This window comes from Neofelis nebulosa, chromosome 9 (genome assembly GCF_028018385.1).
Source record: "Neofelis nebulosa isolate mNeoNeb1 chromosome 9, mNeoNeb1.pri, whole genome shotgun sequence".
In the NCBI taxonomy this organism is placed as follows: Eukaryota; Metazoa; Chordata; class Mammalia; order Carnivora; family Felidae; genus Neofelis; species Neofelis nebulosa.
This window is the reverse complement of record NC_080790.1, coordinates 51,718,762-51,742,809: the sequence shown is the minus strand read 5'-3', so window position 1 is coordinate 51,742,809 and position 24,048 is coordinate 51,718,762. Positions and strand designations below refer to the sequence as shown.

At 36.3% G+C, this 24,048-nt stretch overlaps 1 protein-coding gene across 7 annotated transcripts in view; it reads right to left on the bottom strand.

Moving 5' to 3' along the window:
• The window catches only part of EXOC6B (exocyst complex component 6B), a 626,910-nt gene that overhangs the window by 228,869 nt on the left and 373,993 nt on the right, over positions 1–24,048 (bottom strand). The window lies entirely within an intron of this gene.

Genomic DNA, 24,048 nt, shown 5'->3' with positions numbered 1-24,048 from the left:
TTTCTTTTTTCAGAGTGCCTGGGTTGGCTCAGTAGGTTAAGCGTCCGACTTCAGCTCAGGTCACGATCTCACAGTTCATGGGTTCAAGCCCTGTGTCAGGCTCTGTGCTGACAACTCGGAGCCTGGCGCCTGCTTCAGATTCTATCTCCCTCTCCCTCTCTCTCTCCCTCTCTCTCTCTCAAAATTAAATAAACATAAAAATTTTTTTAAGACATTTCTTTTTTTCTAAAGTAAAAATGAAGCCTTGAGTGTTATTCTGAGCTAACATCCTCGTATTCTCTCTCTTGTAGTGAAAAAGAATAAATCTCCAGAATCATAATAACAGAGTTAAGTATTTCTTGCTATATAACTTACAACTAACAATACATACAATATAGAAGCTACATGCACTGAGTTAACACATTTAAGATACTTCAATATCAGAAATATGCTTTCATTAAATACAGGACAATAACTTCTCCATTAAAATTTCTATAAAAGGACAAAGTCGAAAGACAGAATCGCATCAATAAAAGGAACCATTGAGGTCCATTTATACCAAATATTTTATACAATGTCATATGCATAACACTCCAATCCTAAGAATAAGTACACATTAAATGACCCCAAAGTCATGTTCAAATTTAAATTCATCACGCCTTCCTAAAACATCTCTTCTTTACAGGCTATCTATCTTCTTGATATTTTCACCCTCTCAACTCCTGGCTCAAAGCTCTCAGTCATCTGTAACTCTCCCCTTGCTCCAAACATCCATTCATTATCCACTTATATTGATTCTACCTCCATAATATCTCTCTTAGTAATTCTCTCTTTATCTCTATTCTGTCAATTCAAACATTTTTAAATCTGAACTAGATGTACTAGAAGAAATTCCGCAGTTGCTAATTTGTTTTCCTATCTATAATTTGTTCCATCCCCGATCCAATTTCCTGCAATCAAATTAATTTTCCAGAAAGAAAGCTATGATTTTCATTCACACTTCCTTGTTCAAAATCTATCAGCGATTCTCCATTTTCCCTTAACTTGCTGGTTGGGATTCCCACAGTCTGGCCCCAACTATTGCCTTTTCCGATTTACTTTGCCCTGCTATTTTTCTTTAAATATCTTAAGCTCAGGAAATATCACACTACTCGTTATTTCCCACACCCCACCCCTGCCCCACCAAGCTTTCGAGCTTTACTGCCTTTTTTTAAAAAAATAGGGTTGGGGTGCCTGGGTGGCGCAGTCGGTTAAGCGTCCGACTTCAGCCAGGTCACGATCTCGCGGTCCGTGAGTTCGAGCCCCGCGTCAGGCTCTGGGCTGATGGCTCGGAGACTGGAGCCTGTTTCCGATTCTGTGTCTCTCTCTCTCTCTGACCCTCCCCCGTTCATGCTCTGTCTCTCTCTGTCCCAAAAATAAATAAGAAACGTTGAAAAAAAATAAATAAAAAAAAATAGGGTTACTTCTTTCTTAAAAGATCTTTCCTAAAAATTCTTCAAAGTAACTTTCTTACTTTCTTCATAAAATCATTCCAAACTTCCTCTCTCTCAGAACTCCTGCTTGAACATCCACTGTGCTTTATCTGTATCACTCTCAGAGCACTGACCATATTTTACACTGACCAGTCATCATTCAAATACCTGTCTAGTGCTTTTCTCATAGTATGGGTTCAATGAACTCATTTGAATGACTGCTGAACATAAAAACTATTTTTGTATGAGGAAATGGAGATAAAAGGTTTTGAAGCTACCACTCCAAGATCACACTGAGTTTCCTGGCAGGGGGAATTACCATATACCATACTGTATTTTTCTTTCACCTACACTATCTACCTGTCAATCAATCAATCTATCATGCATGTGTATATATGCATACATACATACATACATATACATATATACATATACTACATATATATTATCTGTATGTATACACACACACACACAAACATACATACAAATAGTACAGCAGAAAAGAATCTGGAAAGTACTATGGTATCTGAAAAGAGTGTTGGACAAGGAATCGAGGGATCTGGGTTTTATTTTATTTTATTTTGTTTTTCTATTAAGTAGTTGTAATAAGCTTAGATAAGTCACTAAAGGCCTCTGAAATTCATTTCCCTAACCTGTGTGGGCTGAAGTATATTAGGCATCAGGGTAGACACTATATGGTAATATGAAAAGACACAGGCTGCCTTATTAGCAGAAAACATTACTGGTTTGCTGCATTCTCCATGCTCAGCATAAAACTAAAGTTGTCTTTTCTTTTCTCTTCTACCAGATTATGTAGTATACCAAACTCTTATATAATTTTTTGAATTCTCATCTTTTTGAAAAACATAGTTATGTTATCTAACTCTAGATAGGAGTCTATCTCAAAAGAATACACTCCATCCTCTATTAATTTAAGTGACTGATATACGTGATTAGGCAACTGTTTACAAAATCAACTTAACGATAATCTAAGTAACAGCTTACATAGAGGAAAATAAGGTTCTTTTGATATTTTTCTTCATGCATTCTCACCTAAGGTGTACCTGAAATAATAATCTAAGGTGGGAGGAAAGTCCAGATATCCATTATCATTGTCTCTCAATTAACAAAACGATTTTATCATGGGAACATTGAATAGATGAACTAAATGATAAACCAAACATACCACCTAGACAACTAAAATAGTGGCTGTATAGAACATGAAAGTAAACTATAAAAATTAGCAAAAATGACCATATGTTGTGCTATTAAAAAAAAAAACTCCCTTGGTTTGGAGCATCTGCTTAAATTAATAATATATTCAAATTTCAAGCCAGAGTTCTTTATAAATAGGGAGTACAATGTTGTCTTAGAACATCTGGACAGGAGATTCGCCATGGATCAGGTCACTTCAATAGAAACTCTGTCCAGTCATGGAGAGGACACTATAATTGTCACAGTTTCCATCTGGGAAGATGGCTAAGGACTCTGAGGAGAGATACAGTGTCACTAGCATTCTTTTATATATTCACAAATTAAAAACAGTCATATGAGATTCCATAGTGCCAGAAAGCAAAATAAAAGTACATAATTGCCAATCTGTTGTTTCACTTACATTTAAGCCTATAAGGAAAATAATCCACAGCTCATATTATGTAGACTTTGGAAGTCTTACGCCAGAGCACTAAGTTAGAAATTATGTTCTAATCCTTTTCCTTTGCAAGGTGAAAGACCTGTACTCTGAAAACTATAAAACAATGATGAAAGAAATTGAAGACAACACAAACATATAGAAAGATATTCCATTTCATGGATTGGAAGAATAAATATTACTAAATGTCCATACTACCAAAGGAACCTACAGATTTAATGCAATCCTTCTCAAAATACCAATAGCATATTTCATAGAACTAGAACAAATAATCTTAAAATTTGTATGGAACCACAAAAGATCCAGAATACCCAAAGCAAACTTTAAAAAAAAAAAAAAAGAACAAAATTGGAGGTATCACAATCCCTGATTTCAAGACATACTACAAAGCTGTAGTAACCAAAACAGTATGGTACTGGCACAAAAACAGACCAAAGATGAATGGAACAGAATAGAGAGCCCAGAAATAAACCCATGCTTATATGATCAATTAATCTTTGACACAGCAGGAAAGACTATGCAATAGGAAAAAGATAGTCTCTTCAACAAGTGATTGTTGAGCAAACTGGACAGCTACATGCAAAAGAATTAAACTGGACCACTTTCTCAGGCCATACACAAAAATAAACTCAAAACGGATTAAAGACCTAAATGTGAAACCTGAAACTATAAAAATCCTAGAAGAGAGCACAGGCAGTAATTTCTCTGACATCGGCCACAGCAACATTTTCCTAGGTATGTCTCCTGAGGCAAGGGAAACAACAGCAAAAATAAACTATTGAGACTGTATCAAAATAAAAAGCTTCTGTACAGCAAAGGAAACCAAGAAAACTAAAAGGCACCTACTGAATGGAAGAAGATATTTCTAAATGACATATTTGATAAAGGGCTAGTTTCCAAACTCTGTAAAGAACTGATAAATTCAACACCCCAAAAAACAAATAATCCTATTAAAAAATGGGCGGAAGACATGAACAGACATTTCTCCAAAGAAGACATAGAGATGGCCAACAGATACACAAAAAGGTGTTCAACATCACTCATCATCAGGGAAACGCAAATCAAAACCACAATGAGACACTACCTCACACCTGTCAGAATGGCTAAAATAAAAAATACAAGAAACAATGAAGGTTGGCGAGGATGTGGAGAAAAAGGAACCCTCCTGCACTATTGATAGAAATGCAAACTGGTGCAGCTACTGCAGAAAACAGAATGGAGGTTCCTCAAAAAATTAAAAATAGAATTACCATATAATCCAGTAATTGTGCTACTGGGTATTGCAGTACTACCCAAAGAATACAAAAAGCACTAATTCAAAAAGATATATGCACCCTTTTGTTTACTGCAGTATTATTTACAACAGCCAAATTATGGAAACAACCCAAGTGTCCATCCATAGATGAATGGATAAATGTGGCGTGTATACACACACACACACACACACACACACACACACACACACACATTGTAATATTACTCAGCCATAAAAAAGAATGAAATCTTGCCATCTGCAACAAAGTGGATGGATCTAGAGAGTTTAATGCTAAATGAAGCCAGTCAGTCAGAGAAAGGCAAATACCATAAGATTTCACTCATATGTGGGATTTAAGAAACAAAACAAACGAACAAAGACAAAAGGAGACAAACCAAAACACAGATTCTTAGCTACAGGGAACAAACTGACAGATAACCAGAGGAAAGGTGGGTGGGGGGATGGGTGAAATAGGTGAAGGGGATTAAAGAGGACACTTATCACCATAAGCACTGAGTAATGTGTAGAATCATTACATCACTGTATTGTACACCTGAAACCAATATAATACTGGATTTAACTATATTGGAATTAAAATAAAAAATAAAATGAAGTAAATCCTTTACCTTTGCTATTTATGTTCCTAATTCACTTTCTAAGCTGTCTTACAGCATTATCTTTTCCCCCCCCCCACTGCAGTTATTGGAGACAGAGTGATAAACTTTTAGAACAGATCCCTCCCAATTAAGTTCTACAACTAACTATATTGGGTCAAACACAAGTATTTAATAACTACATAAGAGCAAAATAAGAAATATAAGGTGAAAATCACCTCAGATTAAGGCCTTGATTTAAAATTATCTTAACTATTAGTATAATTTTTAATATGTTTTCATAGTTACTGTGCTGGATGACCTATAAATATTACACACATACTGTATCAAATCATATCAAATTAGACATCAAGTTATTCTTCATATGTGATTCCAGCACACAGAGGAAGAAGCACAGGAATGTCAGGGTTGGAGACACAGCGCTGGTCTAACATTATGTATGTATTACCTTTGTAACAGTCTAACCTATGTGTGTATTACCTTTATAACATTCCATTAAAAATCATCTATTCTCTGTTCTAATGTTGACCATAAATTAACTAGTTCATGCTCTATTTAATTTTCCTCTCTCTAACTTCTACTTGTTAGATCCATTCAAAACAGATCAAATCCATATTCTATGCAACCAAGTTTTCCAGCATTTGGCTTTCCCATTTCTAGAAGAAGAGACAGAGGGCTATTGGGTATCCAGATTTTACTCTAAATAAAAGGTAGCAAATTAATGGTAAGAGCCAGTAACAATGCTCACAGCAGCCAGCTACAAATTGCTTCCTCTCCATGATGGGATGTCTATCCTTTAGAAAAATAATAAATAAATAGACAAAAATGAGGTCTCCAGAAAACTGTGCCAGGGTCCTCAGCATTCCTGTTAATGTAGACATACCCTGTTAATGTAGACAAGATAAGAAGGAAAGAGGAAAAAAAAGCTAAACTCTGGTATTCGGATAAGATCACATTCTCAGAGTGTCTTCTAGGTTTTTGGACTAGAAGCATTTAATAAGCCAAATATCTGCTCAATCTCCAAAGAGACATCAGAGACAGACTGGCAAATTTACCAGAGGGCCCTGAAAGGCAAAGGCCATATATTGCAGAGGTTATAGGTCCATTAAAAATTAATCACATGATTTCCACATGATTAAAAATAGCAGAAGATTTAAACAATGGAAGAGGTTACTTGTTAACTCATGGCAAAACAGGATCAAGGTGAGTCACAGACAAGTTATCCATAAAGACATTACAGTTTGGTAGTCTTGGGTAGTAGTAGCTGTTCATCAAAAGCAGATCAAATGCTATATAACATAATTAGAGGAATTCACTGAATCAGACAACTGTCCCCAGGCAGTCCTCATGATTTTCTACAGTTAGCATCAGTAATACAATTGTGCCAGGTCTAGCAAGCAAGCTTCTCTCAATACCATAAAATAGGTATCATCAGGTCTAATCATAGCCATATTATTTGCAGTAGTCTGGTGCCTTGCACTAACTTCAGAGCTGAACTAGGACTGAAGTTTTAAGCATTATTATTGAAACTCAACATGCTATAAAGCTCATGCTCATTAGACTCAGTCCCTGCCCTACACTTGGGAGCCAGGTTCCACCAGGAAGGTAAAGAGATAAACAAAAAACACTGGAAGGATCCCTATGGGCCACTGTTAAAGGAAAGGGAAACCCTAAAGAAAGAGAACAATTAAATGTCCCCTCGGGAACTGACATCTCATATTTCCTTTACCACCTACAAGGCAGCAAATCAATACTTTTCCTTTAATAATGAAATAACTGATGTCTCTTGTATATATTACAGAAGGATTTTCAAGTTTTAATAATAACAATACCTATAATGTAAGATTTAATATTATCTGCTATAAATTTTGTAGCTGGTATTTATTAAATGCTTACTACATGATAGACTATATTGTTATTTACTACATTTAAAGGTTCATGATTTTAAGATAATATTGAATAACTCACGTCCTGAAATAAAAATCTTCTAGACTTAAAACTGTTCATGAAAAAATATCTGTGATCTAGAAAATTCTACCTTCGTGTAATTGAGATTCACTTTTATAATCTTTCCCTTTTCCTCTCCAACCTACCAGTTAATATCATGAATGCTTTAAGTTACCTGCAGTGTTTGAACCATAAAACAAAGTATATTGAAGCTATGCAATTAAAGAATGCAGGCTTGTAAGGAGCAGAGATCACATACACCAACACTAGAGAATGGACAATTCCAATCTACTAAGGAAGAAAATAGAAGGACTGGAAATCAGAAGTGCGGCACAGAGAAGTAGAATAGAAAAATGGTAATGTGACCAACTTGTCATGACCAATATGTCAATTCCTTAGGGGGGGTAAAAGGTTTAATTTTGAAAAATTGTACCACAAAATAAATTTATACTTCTCAAAGGAATATGCACCAAAAACACCATTAAGAGAGTGAAAAGGCAAGCCATTTTCTAGGGAACAACTGTTCGTGATACGTATATCCTATAATGAACTCATAATCAGCAGATTAGTTCTCAAAGTGTAGTCTGCAGATGCCAAAGAGTATTCTGGACACCCCTCAAGGTGTCCACTAAGTCAAAACAACTTTCATAACAACACTAAGATGATATCTTTTTTCACTGTGTTGACATTCACACTGATGACATTTCACTTGTGCTGATATTTGCAAAAGCAATGACTGGCAAAACCACTGGTACCTTAGCATGAATTAACCCTATGGTACCCAACTGTACTAGTAACCTTTGTATTCTTCAACACCATGTACTCACAATAAAACAAAATGCCAGTTTCATTTAAGAATGTCTTTGTTGAAGCAGTAAAAATTATTCATCTTATTAAATCCCAACTCTTCAGTTTGACTTTTTTATATTCTGTGTCACAAATTGGGAAGTATGCATAAAACATTTATGTTGCAGGGGCGCCTGGGTGGCTCAGTTGGTCAAGTGTCCAACTGCAGCTCAGGTCATGATCTCGCAGTCCATGGATTCAAGCCCTGGGTCGGCTCTGTGTGACAAATCGGGACATATGCATAAAACATTTACGTTGCATAGCAAAGGATAATAACCGTCTCAAGGAAAACATTTGTGTAATTGTTTGGGTGCAAGCTGAACTAGCCTCTTTTTCATGGGACACCCTTTTCACCTGAAAGAACAGCCGACAGACAAATTATGGTTATTCAGACTTGGGGTTTCGGTAGGCATTTTCTTAAAAATGATTGAAATGATCCTGCCACTTTAAAGAAAACATCTGACGGTATTAGTTGCCAATGACACAAGTCAAGCCTGGAAGCAAAAATATGAATTTTGGAAAACTAGTATCTGCCACCATGATATAGTTTCCCAATACTTAAAAGACTTTATTTTTTTTAATGTCTATTTATTTATTTTGATAGAGAGAGAAAGAATGCTTGAGGGGGAGAGGGGCAGCGAGAGAGGGAGAGAGAATCCCAAGCAGGCTCATGCTCAGTGCGGAGCCAGATGTGGGGCTCAATCCCACAACTGTGAGATCATGACCTGAGCTGAAATCAAGAGTTGGACATTTACCCAACTGAACCACCCAGGCCCCCCTCTTAAAAGACTTTTTGAATGAGACTGGTGGTAATATGACTGAATGTGGATTGTGTTTTTCTGGTATTATATAATAAAATATGCCAACATTGTGAAGATCTGCATAACTGAGTAAACCAACATTTTCTAAATGATATATGCATAATGCTACAAATCACACATGGGTAAAAGATCTATTCAAAACACAAAACAGACCAATGAACATTAAGGTAACAGAATATGACACATTCACTGATAAGATTTCAGATTCCACATTACAACTAACCTTTATGAAACTATCACGTCAAGTTTTGCTGTAATGTCAAAGAATATCAACAATAATCTGAACAGACCATTAAAGAACTACTCCTTTATGCAACATACCTGTGAGACCAGATTTTATCATATACTTTAAACAAAGCAATTGATTACAACAGACTGTTACAAAAGCAGATTTGAGATATCTGACTTTCTTCTATTAAGCCAGACATTAAAGCTGTATAAACCATAAAATAATGCCATTCTTTTCACTACATTTCTTTTGTTTTGGAAAATATGGTCATTTTTCTTGAAAAATATATTATTCAGGTTAACAAATAATAAGTATATTATTGTTATTATTTAAAATAAGTAAATATTTTTATGGGGCGCCTGGGTGGCTCAGTCGGTTAAGTGTCCAACTTCGGCTCAGGTCACGATCTCACGGTTCGTGGGTTTGAGCCCTACGTCAGGCTCTGTGCAGACAGCTCAGAGCCTGGAGTCTGCTTCAGATTCTGTGTTTCCCTCTGGCTCTGCCCTACCCCATTCACGCTGTCTCTCTCTCAAAACTAAACATGAAAAATTAAAAAATAAGAAATATTTTTGAATTTCTCAGTCTCAACTTCAAATATGTTAAATATTAACAGCTATAAATAGCATAAACAAAAGATCTTTGAATTCCTTAATAACTTTTAATAGTGTAAACAGTCTGAAGACCAACATGTTATAGTACAGTTATATGAGCTTCCTATTGCTCCTGTAACAAATTGCCCTAAATTTAGTGACTTGAAACGATGCAGATTTATTATCTTACAGTTCTGGTGGTTAGGAGTCCAAAATAGGTCTTATAAAACTAAGGCAACATTCCTTATAAAAGCTTAAGGCGAAAATCTGTTCCTTGCTTTTTTTCAGCTTCTAGAGGCTTCCCACCTTCCTTGGCTCCTGTCTACATCAATCTGACCTTTGTTTCCATCATTATATCTCCTTTTCTGTGACACTCCTACCTCCCTTTTATAAGGACCCTTGAGATGACATTGAGTAACCTATATTACTTCTACATGCAATGGATATACCTCATGATTGTAATGCTGAGCCTAAGAAATGACACAAAAGAGTACACGCTGCATCGTTCTACCAACCAAGCAAAACCAAGCTACAGGTACTGAAAGTATGGATAGTGATTACCCTCAGGAAGAAAGGTAGAGATTTGATGGGGAAGTTGATAATGTTCTGTTTCCTGATCTTCATGCTGAAAACACAGGACGACCTACTTGGTGAACATTCTTCAAACTATATGATTTGTTCACTCTTCTAGGTTCGTTATTCTTCAGTTTAAAAAACAAATAGCAAATGAAGTTATTCCCTTCTCTAAAAGATGGGCTATTTTTTAAAAAACACATTTTTCCAGGGGACTCTTAACTAAAACAAGGAGCCATAGGGGTCACCATATCTGTTTTACAACAGCAGAAATACAGATATGGTCAACATGGCACCAAAAATAGAGTTCTAAAGAAAACTCAAGGGGTTCATGTCAGACTTCTTGAAACTGCAGAGTTAGGACCCGTTTGTCTACTGAAAGACGGCCTCCCATTTTCAGGTCCTTGTCACCTCTTTCTTGATCCTAACACTATCTCCCAAAGGAATTACCACGATACACAATGATTAAAGGAAACTTCCAAGAAAAACAAAAAATAGCAATCTACCCAAACAGAACAAAACACACATATACAAACACAGAACTTAAAGCGGCTTTGCTTCTTTAGTGTGACAATCACTGTAAGTACTGACGAAAGTCTCCATCCTGGAACAGTTAAAGAGAGTAAATCATTCATTTGCAGGAACACTGTAAAGGCCAATTACCCTAAATGAAATAAAAATAACAAGTGTATGTGGTAAACACAAACTCTTTTTAAAAATATCAGGGAAGCATTTCAAGGTAGAAAATTCATTTTTTTGGCTGCGTGTGTGTGTCTGTGAGAGAGAGAGAGAGAGAGAGAGACTCTAATCACTTTTTAAGAAAGTAGTTTTTCCTTAATCAGGGTCTGGACCTCATCTACAGCCAGGGAGCTCAAGAGCAACAAGCCTGTAGTTGCTAATTCAAAGTAGGAGGAGTCCCCAGGGGCAAGTATGCACTGTGTCTGATTCCCAGTAATGTGTGTTATTTGTTTAGAGAAGTTCAAGCACTTACTAAGCCATATTAAAACTGTGGCTATAAACCACCATGAAAGTATTGCAGAACAGTGGCATGTACCAGATTCCTGTTCATTTAACTGTGAACTCCTCACCCCACAACATGTGCACTAAACGTGCTACAGTATCTTGGCACCAATGGCAGGCTCAAATTTGCCATCGTGTCAAAGAAGTAAAAACGTACTTTAGAATGACCTGACTGCAATATTCCCAAGCAGCAATTATTTCCTTTCTTGGGAACTTGGATAAATTACCTTTGCAGTGTTTTCCCAACTTCATTCTCGAAGAGATGGAATTGTAAAGCAAAATAAGTTTATATTAGAGAGTTGTAATAGAAAAGATGTCATGTGATAGCAAACAGTCATGTGAGTTCGAAGTCACTGCTCCATGCATAATGTTGCTATCAGACTCATCCAATCTCATCATGACATTCACTGGATACCTACTTAGCGTTGGAGGATATATTAAAAAGTATAAGACATTTTCCTTCAAAGAACTTGTAACCTGAGAGATGATAAAGGGACTATATTTTTTTTAAAAAGCAGTAATTTAAGATAACATACCTTACGTTTTAAATAGAGAATGAAACCATTAAGATCTGTATAAGTTTATAAGAAAGTCAAGCCCTTGGGATATGACTTCAGCTGGGGGGCGGGGGGTGGGGTGCACAGTCCAGAAAGACTTCACTGGGAAAACAGGCTTTGAGTTGTATTTTAAAGGAAGGAAAGATTTGAAAGTGAGATGATAAGTCCTTCCAAGGAGAAAGAAAACCATGAACAAAAGTTTACAACCAGAAATAAGCATAGTATGTTTGATAACAGTGAACAGATCTACTTGGCTGAAGTCAAGGGTTTATGTAGAGGAATTACAGGGAATATAGGTAATGTGACTAAGAGTTATACTAGAAAAAGCACAAATCATTAAAAATTTCTAAGCAGAGGGCATGACAGACACACAGGTGTTTTTGAAATACACATCTGAAAATAAAGTGGCATAAAGATAAAGTGCATTATGGTCTTCCTATAATGATCACACGCCCTTAGTTGTCCTCAATGGTGATTTATTATTCCTGATCTAATCCTGATGATGTTTCTCAGTCCCCTTCCCTAGAACTTTGCTAGGACACCTCAATTCGACAGAACGTCCACAAATTCCAAACCAAACTTACTCCTTTAGTCTTCAAAATTTTAGGGAAAAAAGCAACTTGTTTACTATAGCAAAAAGATCTTGGGCTTCAGCATGGGAGGCCTCAATCTAAATCTCTATTCTACCATATACTGACTTGTATGATCCTGGACAATAATTTACCTACCTTTGCCTAAATTTAATCTGTAAAACGTGTTACTCTGAAGAATGGAATGAGCTAAATGAAGAAGACTGAAATCTTTCACTATTGTAATTTATGAGCAAAGGCAAGTCTGACTTGGAAAAAGCCACAAAGATCTAAAAATGTTTTAATAAAGCAAATGCTTAAATACTTTTAGGTTTTTTTTAAATGTTTACTTATTATTTTTAAGAGAGAGAGAGAGAGCAAGAGGAGGGGTGGGGCAGAGAGCAGGGGACAGAGGATCCAAAACAGGCTCTGTGCTGATAGCAGAGAGCCCGAGGGGGGCTTGAACTCACAAACCACAAGATCATGACCGGAACAGAAGTTGGATGCTTAACCAACTGAGCCACCAGGCACCCCTGCTTAAATAGTTTTAAAATGCCAATACCCAAGGGATACAGGAGTGCTGATGCATAGGGGCACTTGTACCCCAGTGTTTATAGCAGCACTTTCAACAATAGCCAAATTATGGAAAGAGCCTAAATGTCCATTAAATGACGAATGGATAAAGAAGTTGTGGTTTATATATACAATGGAGTACTACGTGGCAATGAGAAAGAATGAAATCTGGCCATTTGTAGCAACGTGGATGGAACTGAAGAGTATTATGCTAAGTGAAATAAGTCAGGCAGAGAAAGACAGATACCATATGTTTTCACTCTTATGTGGATCTTGAGAAACTTAACAGAAGACCATGGGGGAGGGAAAGGGGGGAAAAAAAGTTACAGAGATGGAGGAGGCAAACCACAAGAGACTCTTAAATACTGAGAACAAACTGAGAGTTGATGGGGGTGGGGAGAGCGGAAAGTGGGTGATGGGCACTGAGGAGAGCACCTGTTGGGATGAGCACTGGGTGTTGTATGGAAACCAATTTGACAATAAATTATATTTTTAAAATGCCAATAACAAAGAAATTATAAAGTGGCAATTTTGAATAAGATTACGAAGCCACACCACAAACACAATTACTTATAATTCACATATTTCCTCACTGAACATTTTTCCCACTAACACGCTTTTACAGTTTTCACATACTTGTAATCATGTTTGTAAAATTTTCACTCTGCTTTTTTCATTTAATATTATATTATAAACACTTTGCAGTGCAATGTTATTATTTGATATTCATAATACTAGTTTTAACAAACGCATAATAGTTCCTTGATCAATAGTATTATCGTTTATACAGCCATTTACCTATTATTACACAGTTAGGGATGTTCTTAATTCTTTGATCTCCTCATAAGCAATGTTGAAATAATTGTTTTGTCCTCAGAGAATTTCAAGTTTCTCACTACCTCAGCAACAATGAGAAAGACTCAGAGCTGCCTCCTTCCCATTTTATAAAGTTATGTGAGCTTTTAAAGTGACCAGACAGAGTAGTGTCCAAGATGTTCTCACTGGTATCTCTGACTCTAAACAGTGTATTAGATATGGAGAGTTGTAGCATTTTGTGCTCCTTTAAGCACTAGATTCTCCTTACTTTCTACCTTATCTCAGCACCAAAAACAAGATTAGAAGTATATGTTTCTTAGCATTTAAACTTTCTTAATCTTTTATTTAACAATTATAAGAGCAGGAGACAATGTAAAGACCAATATCATTAAAGAGGCAAAGGACTACCAGCTGATAACTACCAAAGAATGGCCATGGCCGTTGGTAACAGTTTTCTGGAGGAAAAGTGCCAAGTAATAGCTCAACACACAAAGATGTCTCTAAAGAAATACAAAACTCCTGAAGGATGTAAGTCCCAAACTAAACTCACAACCTCAGTACCACACTAATAAGGAGCTAACCGGTTGATTTCTATGTACTCTATGTAACTCAAATAATCAAAATCTTAACAGCATATAATCAGGGAATACTGATTTCTCAGTAGACAGAGAAATTATCAGCAAATCTGTCATTTGTTGTATCACAGGGGGGAAAAACACAAAAAAAGAAAAAAATTCCTTGGACACTGTCTCTACCTATATAATTAATCTGAACAAGAATTTGATAGATATCCTGAAGGCTTTGATTCCTCTGGTTCCTTAAGAACACCTGGAACTTCCTTACAGGCATACCTCATTTTATTGCACTTCACTCTATTTCGCTTCGTAGATATTTTGTTTTTTATAAATAGAAGGTTCAAGGCAGTGGAGGGAATAACTGCAGATGTAGTGGAAAGAGCAAGAGAACTAGAAATAGAAGCAGAGGCTGAAGATAAGACTGAATTGCTGCAATCTCGGGATACAATTTGAACCAATAAGGAACCGTTTCTTATGGATGCATAAAGAAAGGGGTTTCTTGAGATGGCATCTACTCTTGGTGAAGATGCTGTGAGGACGGTTGGAATGATACCAAGTGACTTAGTAGAACACCACATAAACTCAGTTGACAAACAGTGGCACGGCTGGAGAGGATTGATTCCAATCTTGAAAGAAGCTTTGTTGAGCCAGTAAAATGTGATCGAAAGGCATCACATGCTACAGAGAAATCATTCCTGGAAAGAAAAGTTGATCGACAGAACAAACTTTGCTGTCTTTTTTTTTTTTTTTGTAATATTTTAAAAGTTTATTTATATTTGAGAGAAAGACACAGAGAGACAGAGGCAGAGAGCAAGTGGGGGAGGGGCTGAGAGAGAGGGAGACAGAATCTGAAGCAGACTCCAGGCTCTGAGCTGTCAGCACAGAGCCCAACGCAGGGCTCGAACTCATGAGCTGTAAGATCATGACCTGAGCCACAGTCAGATACTTAACCAACTGAGCCACCCAGGTGCCCCTTCACTGTCTTATTTGCAAGAAAATTGCCACGGCCACCCCAACCTTCAGTGACCATCACCCTGATCAGTCAGCAGCCATCAACATCAAGGAAAGACCCTCCATCACAAAAAAAAAAAAAACTACAACACATTAAAAGCTCAGAGATGATGATTAGCATTTTTTAGCAATAACGCATTTTTCAACTAAGGTATATATATTGGATTGTTAAACATAATGCTACTGAATACTTAATAGACTACAGTATAGTGTAAACATAATTTACATGAACGGAAAAACCAAAAACATTCACTTGACTTGCTTTATTGCAAAATTCAATTTATTGCTGTGGTCTGGAACCAAACCCACAATATCTCCAAGCCACGCCTACGTTTCGTTCAAGTGAAAACCACAGAGACTGAGCTGATTTAGAGAATCATTATTACCATTAGACAGGAGAACTTCCACATGAGATGTCAGCTAAGGGAACTAGGTTAGGTTAGAAACAGGCAACCCACTTAACTAGTATCCTTCCCATTACCAGAGTTTCCACTTTCTGTACATATTATCACAATTTACCTCCCCTGCTGGGAACTGTTCTGTTCATAATGAATACAATTTTACACACTAACAAAAATACTGAATAAGAATCTCACAGAGGATAGACATTTAAATGATGTCTCCATGAAACGAAGCCTCGTGTACCCCCTGCAGAGTTTAGAAATAGCAGAGCCAAGAGAGAAGAGAACATGGGCTTTGGAGGCAGTTCACAGCCCAGCTCCACTGCTCTTAGATCATTACTTTTTGATACATAAGCCTCTCCATGATTTACTTTTCTTATCTGTAAAATGAGATAATAACACCTTTTTGCCAATTTCTTGCAAGGAATAAATGAGAACATATATATGAGAATATAATTTTAACATGTATATTCTCATTTATTCCTTGCAACAAAATTCACACACACACACACACACACACACACACACACACACACACAGAAACAGAGACAGAGACAGGCAGAGAAAGAAAAAGAGCCAAACACAGTATTATTAAATATGAAGAGATGGTTTTATACAGTGGAGAAAGCATGACCCAGAGGAAAAAAACAAAACAAAACAAAACAAAACAAAAAAAAACCTAGGATCTGCCCCACTATTGATTCATTTTCTGACCCTGAGCAAGACCACTTTAGGCCTCAGTTTTCACATTTGTCAAATGGGGAAAATAATAACTGTTTATATATCATAAAGTTTGTTTAAAAATCCAAATGAAATAATGAGAATATATAAAAGAAAAAAAAAAGAAGTTGGAGTATCATAAAGTGAAACATAAATGCAAGTTATGTTTAAATTATGACTCTGTCACTTGAAACACAATGATCTTTTTTTATTTGGGTACATTTAAGGGGATATGGAAGGAGAAAGACCAATTTAGAATTTTAAGCCAAAGAGGGGTGCCTGGGTGGCTCAGTCCCTTCAGCATCCAACTCTTGATTTCAGCTCTGGTCATGATCGCAGGGTCATGGGATGGAGCCCTTTGTCAGCCTCAGGGCTGAGCATAGAGCCTGCTTGAGATTCTCATTCTCTCTCCCTCTTCCCCCCTCCTCCACCTCTGCTTCTCTGCCCACTGCAGCACACGCTCTCTCTCCCTCTATAAAATAAAATTTAAAAACAAAGAATTCTAACCCAAACTTTTGGTCTTTGTCTCAGAATAACACTTTGTGACTTTTCTTTTTAATAATTAAATGAGTACTTTTAATGATACACATGATCCCAAAATGGTTTTCGATCCTTAGGTAGGAATTCACTTAATTTATTACACAAAATAAGAAAACTCCACAAAAACTTACTGTGCACCACTTCATGCAAGGAACTGCACAGTACACACAGACAGACATGAATCAAACAAGGTCTCTGTGTGGCCACAGTTTACAGTCCTATGGCTGGCAATCAATTTAATAGGCACAATGGTACAGAGGAAAAGTTATAAAGTCAAATACATCTGTTTAAATCCTGACACTGCCGCCTATTTCTGGTATCTCTTACAAAGTATGTAACTTTCCTGAGTTCACACTGTCCTCATTGAAACTGGGATCATACTCATCTGCCTAAGGCATTTTGCATCTTCATTAATTGGGATGACATGTAACACACGTAAAGCATCTGGAAGATAGTAGGTACTTCTAACTTACCACGCTCCCCTTTCCTGAAATAAGCACATAGGTCAATGACACACATCCCACCCAGGACAGAATTAGGTTAGTGCCATATAATAAGTGCCAAATGAAAAAGAAAGATGTCATACCTGGTTGGGAGAACAGGAGAAGGCTTCATGGAAGCTGTGGGATTTGAAAGGAGCCTTGAAGGATGGGAAAGATTTCAATTTCAATACACACGGTCAAAGTACACAAAAAGGTATGAACAACAACAAGGGTGGCAAATAGTTTGATGTGTTTGACAAAGAGCATTACTTCAGTTTGGAAGGAGTATCTTGGGCAAATAGAAAATGGAGAGAGACAAGGACAAAACGGTAGTTTGGAGGTCATATTATGGACAGTCTTGATGGTCACAGAGATTTTATACTTAATGGGAGGCACTGACAGTTTCCTAACTTGCAGTATCATTTGGTTGGTCCTGAGATGGCAGCAGTTCACAGAATTAAATGCAGTACTAAGAGAAATGTCATTTTAAAAGGGCTTTAGGCAGGAAAAATGTCAGGAACCTTTATATAGAAAATGACCTTCCCTTAAAGATGGCCCATCAAATAACTGCCCAGGAAGAAAGGCCAAGAAGAGGTAACACTGTGAAAACTAAGAAACCAAGAAACTAAGGCAAACCAAAATGGGTTAAGAGAGATCTTGACCCGGGTCATATAAATTAACATTAAGAGCAGACAGAGAAAACAAAGTCAGGATTCCCTCCTCTGGGTCTGTTACTTGAGACAGCATTTCCTTTCTCTCATGCATTTCTGAGAGATAATTATTAGGATAACCAGGACAAATTCTCAAAAGTATGCTCTTATGCTGAGCATGCAAACTGGGTAGCTGTGCCTGAAATTCTAAATCACACAACTGGAGCCTGCCAACATGCTTGTGTACTTACCTCATCTCTTTAAGGACGTGGCAACAATTTTGAATTCTAACTGTGGAAAACGTTATTATTACAATCATTTCTGGGTGCCTCGTGAAAATAGGTAGGCCACCTTGGGCATCAAAACTTCAAGAGGGAAATAGTTGCAAATCTCAACAATTACCCGCCCCCAACCATTCAGTGTTCGATGAAGTAAATTCTAAGACATCCACTTCCACCCAAACACTCTCTTTCCCTCTCCATTCTGCCTCCCTCCCTTGTCTTTCTCTCACACACACAAACCTGCGCACCGCCCTATACTCTGGGTTATGTTGCTTATGTAGTGACAAAACATCCCTGAGAACTAAGAAAACCTGGAGATTTCAAAATGTAATAGAACAATACAGTCTTTGGCTTTTTCTTTACAGTTCTTTCCATATACATATTTCCTATTATTCAGTCACTCTTTGAGAAGAGAGCTACTCTTGCTAGGGAGTTGAAAATATGAAAAGAAATATTCATATTAATTAAAAGACAAATGATTTTGTTTTTGTTTTTTCCTCAGAAATAGCTCTTTCCTCTCTCATCTTCCACTATTAGTGCACAAGAGCAAATCTCAGACACAGTTCTGTTTGGCTAATACAGTTTATAAATACAAGGTTCCATGCAGAAGTTATCCAGCACATTGGCGAACATAAACACAAGTGCTGGGTGGTCTATTCTGCTCTGTGTAAACCCAGAAGAAGGGATCATTTTAGAACCCATACTAATTTGATTCTAGAGAATACAATGGTTGGTGAATGCAAATACTTTTTTTTTTAACAGTGGCTTCAGAAAGAAGATCTCTATACTAGACTACACAGAAACATGGTATTTGCAGAAGTAATATTGAGGATTTAGGGCTGAGTCACCACCCACTTTGATTCTGAACAGCACGATCATCCTGATCCACGCTGAGAGGTTATAGTATTTAGATAGCAATGACAGCTCAGAATAAACAAAATAAAAGGAAAACTCCTCAACGAATTATTTACAGTATAGACCTGCAAGAAAGGTCACAACTCTACTGATAGAAAAAGCATGTACTTTGTGTTAGACAAACATGAGTCTGATTAACAGTGCTATTTCTAAGGCCTGGACATTCAAGTAAGTATGGAGCTGACCTATGATAACTACTGAATACATAGGAACTCTGTATTAATATGGCATGTAAAACAGTCATGCTCATGAGGGTGTCATTTTATTTTTTTAAGAACAGAAAAAAAGCAAGGAAGACAAATATAGGGAACACCTGTTTAGAATGGCTTTGACTTTGAACTACTACATTTTATTTTTCATCACATACCAAAATCTTTCTCATTCAAGCACCTGTACAATGCTGGAGGAGACATTACGGCCAAAATACTATTAGCCATTTTCCTTTCAAAAAATGAAACACATTTGTAAACATCTTTCTTCAATAAAAGTGTTTTTTAATATAAATTAATTATCAAAGACAGAATAATCTTGAAACAGAGAATAAAAATTCTAAAATCACCTCCCCCCCACTCCACAATTATAAAAGTAGCAAATGTTTCATGACAGAAAAAATATTTTTAAACACAGATAAACAAAAAGAAAAAAATTAAAAGCTATATAGAGATTAGTATAGTTAAACCAGGGAGTGCATAATTCTAGATTTTTTATTGTATATAGTATAAATGATTAATGTGTCTATATCTATATTAATAAAAGTGAGATCATATTATATAAAATGATTTTGCAATCCACTTTTCTAATCAAGAAATAATTAACATATCTTAAACCAATAAATATCTATCTCCATTAATTTAATGACTGACTGACATCACATTATGTGAATATATAATAATTTATTGAGCTAACACATCTATTACTGGCTTTTAACTTATTCTCTACTCCACTATGCAAAAGACAATAAATACTATGTTGAACATACTCACATCTGAATTGTATAATATACCCATGATTATTTCATTAAGTTAGAATGCTAAAAGTGGGATTGGATTGCAGGGTCAAAGGTAAGCAAATTTTATGAGTTTTTTGAGGCATATTGAAAAACTGACCACCAAGAAGGATATACCAATTTACACACCTTCCAGCAATGTATCAGAATACCGATTTTTGGAAATGTGTCTCATAAATATTGAGCATCATCATTTTCTTATTTACTTTTGGCAAGTTTATAGGCAAAAATATCCTACAACATTAATACATTTGTCTTATTACCAGAGTTGCATATTTTGTTCATGTTATCTTATATTTTTCTTTTTTTCTGACTGCCTAAAATACAACATTTACAAATTTTCCCAAGTTGTGTGTTATTTTCTTACTAAATTTGAAACAACGTTGTTATATTGTTATATAGTACAGATTTTAACCTTTTGGAATACTTGTTAAGTACTTTTTTTGATATGTTTACATTCTATTTTCTTTATTAATTCTTTTTAGGTATCTTACAAAACAGTTATTTTTATTTTTATTTTTCATTTACATCCAAGTTAGTTATCAAATAGACCACTAACGATTTTAGGAGTAGAATCCAGTGATTCATCCCCTACATGTAACAACCAGTGCTCATCCCAACAAGTGTCCTCCTTCATGCCCCTTGCCCATTTAGCTCATCTGCTCCACCCAGAACCCCTCCAGGAACCCTCAGTTTTTCTCTATATTTAAGAGTCTCTTATGTTTCATCTCCCTCCCTGTTTTGTATTATTTTTGTTTCCCTTCCCTTATGTTCATCTGTTTTCTTACAAAACATTCTATGCAGCCAAATTATTAACCTTTTCCTTAATGATTTCACTCTTTGGTGTCATCCTTATTTTATTTTATTTATTTATTGAGAGAGAGAGTATGTACATGCAAGTGGAGGGGGAGGGTCAGAGAGAGTGAGAGAGACAGAAAGAGAGAGATGGGGCAGGGGGAGAGAATCCTAAGCAGGCTCCATGCTCAGCACAGAGCCAGACACGAGGCTCCATCTCACAAACTGTAAGATCATTACCTGACCCGAAATCAAGAGTTGGAAGCATAACAGACTAAGCCCGTAACAGACCCAGGTGCCCCTGGTGTCACCCTTAGGATGGTGACTCACAGATTACAGAAATATTTGCTAATATTTTAGACAAATAAATACTTGCTAATATTTTTATTGATTCTCCCCTAATTTCTTTCTTTTTAAAAATGTAAACAGGCATTGGATCTAGAACTTATTTTGATAAGTGAAGTTTGGACTTAACACCTTTTTATCCACATTAGCAGACAGTAGTGGCAACAGCAATTGCTGAACACCACCTTCCCCATATACTAGATTCTTACATGTACTTTGAACTACTTACAGATTTTATGTTCTCTTTCTTTAATCTATCAGTTTATTCCAATGGGAGAAGGGTATTTAATTGAATTTTCAGTGTATAATGAACATTTCTAGGAAAAGACCACACTCAATTTACTTATTCATATCTTCTGGCAAATACTGTCCATTTTTGTCTCCAAATAAATTCTAGAATCATTTTGTTAAGATGACCCCCCACCACCAAATTCCTATCACTGCAATTAGATTAATTTTGGAAAAATTCTCTGCAATATGAAATATTCCCATCTAAAATACTGCATATATTTGTACATAATAAAGTCTCTCTTAAATTACTCTGTGAAGTGTTCTTCACATTGGTCCTACATATAACTTGTTAAGTATATTTACAGGGATCTTGTAATCCAATAATGAATACAGCATTTTTTTTTTGTTTTCTAAGTGGACCATCTAACCAACTAAAGTCTTACTGGTCCTAATTATTTTTTTAAGTTATTTGCGGGGGGGTGGGGGTGGTGGTGGTTATCCAACCACACAGTAATAATCTATGAACAATGAGAATATGTATTATTTATTTCTTTTTTTTTCTAAACCTTATTTGATAGAATAAAAGCAGTAGTAAGCCCAATGAGGGGCTGGAACTCATGAACTGTGAGATCATGACCTGAGCTGAAGTCAGTTGCTTAACCAACTGAGCTACCCAGAAGCCCCACCATACTTCTGATATAAATGCAAATAAATGTTTTTAGTGTTCCACTGTTAAATCCATGGTGATTGCTGAATTTCACATAGGTGCTCCCTATCATGTTACTGAAATATTATATTGGTTGAATTTTACTAAATATTTTTTGTAATCAGGAGTGCAGGCTGGATGTTGTACAATGGCTTTTTAGAATACACAATTATGATCTTTGTCTCTTTTACCTAGTAATGTGATAAATTATATTCACAGATTTTTAAATATCAAACCATCCTTGCATTTCCAGAATAAGTCCTACATAGCAGTGGGAAATTACATTCTTCAAACACCTTGGAACTGCTTTGCTAAAATTTGATTCAGTCTATTTTCTTATTCATAATTGTGAGATTGGTTCATCGTGTTCTCCTTTGTACTACTTATGCCTGGCTTCAGTATCAAGATGAAGCTAGATGAAATGACCTAGTTTTCTGCAGGCCAGTGCTCCCACCGAGCAGTATAAAAGGCAGTAAAAAACGGACACACGAGAAGACTATGAAGCAATGAGGACTAAAGGGAATAATGCTGCAAAGAGGGCAGACCTTTTAAAGGTGAGCTGAGGCTCTGCAGCCATCCCTGGAGGCATCTGCCAAACGTAGGCATAGGAACAGACCAAGAATTTGGGTTAGGTGCAGGCAGGGAGTAACTACTGGGGTGAAAAAAAATCACTGAATTTTTGTTGTTTCCACAGGGCTGAAGTGCCAAAATTGGAGATTTGAGGGCCAGCTTTCTCCTCAAGACATTTTCTGAATTCTAAAGCTACACAGCAGAGGAAAATAATGGTCTAAGGCAAAACTTTTGAAAAGCAAAGTAAGATCTTCCCCCAGTCTTACAGTGTTTCACAGAAAAAGATTCACTAGTGGGAGGATTCATGAGAATTTCAGTTGGGAGCTGAAAAATCTTAAGGGAGTGGTAAATTGACACTGACAATCTCCAACCACTTTTTTCCTGTTGGCAACTGTTGATCTGGGTAATCCTCCGTCTTAAGAAATTTGCCAAATTCTAAAATTAAAAAAGGCAAGAGGCTGAAAGAGATAAGGTTCCTCTGAAAAATGGAAATATCCATAGTCCTCTTGGTCCTGAAGAGACAGTGATGTGTCAGGCTCTCATTAAAAGCTCTAAAGAACCACATACTAATAACAGGGGCAAACGAAAGGCATGCTGCATCTACAATCCAAGCTTGACCCAGATCTGCCCAAGAAGGGAGTAGGTGATGAGGCTCAAACCATAACCCACCTGCCCATACTACCTACTTAGTAAAAAAAGGGATAAACCGATTTTAGTGGGAAATATCCTCACCTGGAACCTCTACATGTTTTAAATAAATGCAATGTCTAACATCAACCAAATATTAACAGAAAAAGTCAGGACCATATGACCGAGAACCAAAAAAAGGATCAAAAATAATTCTACCCATATGTAGATAAACTACATATTACCATTAATAAACATAAAAAATAACTTTAAAATTACTAATTAATATGCTAAATAAAATAGAGAAATGATAGATAAATTAGATTAAAAGATGGAGAATTTCACCAGATATTTAAGGTTATAAAAAAAAAAATTAAGTGGATATTCTAGGATTAAAGATACATGCCTGAAATTCTAACTCCTAAGTTTTTCTTCTATTCCTACCATAGCATTCACTATGTGTTTGCACTAATTACTTCAGGTGAAGTTAGGAGGAACAGAAATACACATGATATTAGGGACCATTTTCAACAAAATAAAAAAAACTGCAAGACTCAGTGAGAAAATGATGGAAGAGATCTCTAAATCTCATCAAGGGGCAATAATTATAGTGTGAGTTTTTATATCCTGAAGAGCCTCCTGGCTAGTTAAAACAGAAACAGACATCTTTCACCAAGATAG